Source organism: Staurois parvus, unplaced genomic scaffold, assembly GCF_062004578.1.
Source record: "Staurois parvus isolate SC_StPar_1 unplaced genomic scaffold, SC_StPar_1.0 ptg000333l, whole genome shotgun sequence".
NCBI lineage: Eukaryota > Metazoa > Chordata > Amphibia > Anura > Ranidae > Staurois > Staurois parvus.
In genome coordinates, this window is record NW_028318129.1 from 788,541 (window position 1) to 789,537 (window position 997).

Here is a 997-nt window from a genome sequence, read left to right on the forward strand (position 1 = left end):
GGCCTAGCCAGTCTCCAGACCTTCATCCGGCTGACAATATCTCTGTGGAGGGAGCTGAAAGTTGGAGTTGCCAAACGTCAGCCGCCAAACCTTCATGATTTGGAGAGGATCTGCCAAGAGGAGTGGGCCAAAATCCCTCCTGAGATGTGTGCAAAGCTGGTGGCCAACTCCAGGTAACGCCTGACCTCTGGGATTGCCAAGAAGGGATTTGCCAGCAAGCACTAAGCCCTGTTTTGTGAAGGGGATGAGATACCTGTGTTCCCTGGTGAACCTGCAAATGAGCGCCTGATTTGTTAGCCATGCATTTCTTGTGAGTTTTTTTCTTGCTCTTCTGTCTGTGAGTGTTCCAATGCAGCTAGCATTGTATTTTGAGAGGGCTGATTTGTTTGTGAGTGGGCCGAGCTGGCAAATGAGCAGGGGATGAAAAGGTTGTTTCCTTGAGTGCAGGTGTGCAGCAGGAGGGCTTGGAGAGCGGGGAGGTAAAAGTGAATGTGAAAGAGCCATGGAGGAGAGTGACCCCTGCTGGAGGAAAAGCAAAAGCCTACAGCACCTGGTATTCCCAGGCAGTCTCCCATCCAAGTACTAACCAGGCCCGACCCTGCTTAGCTTCCGAGATCAGATGAGATCGGGCGCGTTCAGGGTGGTGTGGCCGTAGGCAGTACTCAGGCTCTCCTTCAAGCCTCTTCTACTTGTCACGGGCAGCCTGGCCTCCGCCTTTCCTCAGCTCTACTACCCAGGACAAGCCGCCTGCTGCTGCTGCTGCTGCTGCTGCTGCTGCTGCTGCTGCTGCTGCTGCTGCTGCTGCTGCTGCTGCTGCTACTGCTACTGCTACTGCTACTGTTTCCTTCTCACCCACCGGCACAACTGACACACCGCCCCGTCTCTCCTCTCTCACTCACTCTCCTCAAACCCCTGCCTCCCCCCCCGTTGCTTTGCTCCCTCTTTAACCTCTTCCTGACCGCACCTCCTCAGGCACAAGCACACCATGCCAGCCTGG

The 997-nt window shown here is 55.4% G+C and overlaps 1 non-coding gene across 1 annotated transcript; it reads right to left on the minus strand.

Annotated features, from left to right (window-relative positions):
* Positions 1-538: 538 nt before the first annotated feature.
* LOC149457242 (5S ribosomal RNA) lies at positions 539-657 on the minus strand. The gene has a single exon (XR_016313661.1). It is a non-coding gene; the product is annotated as a 5S ribosomal RNA (ribosomal RNA).
* Positions 658-997: the final 340 nt, after the last annotated feature.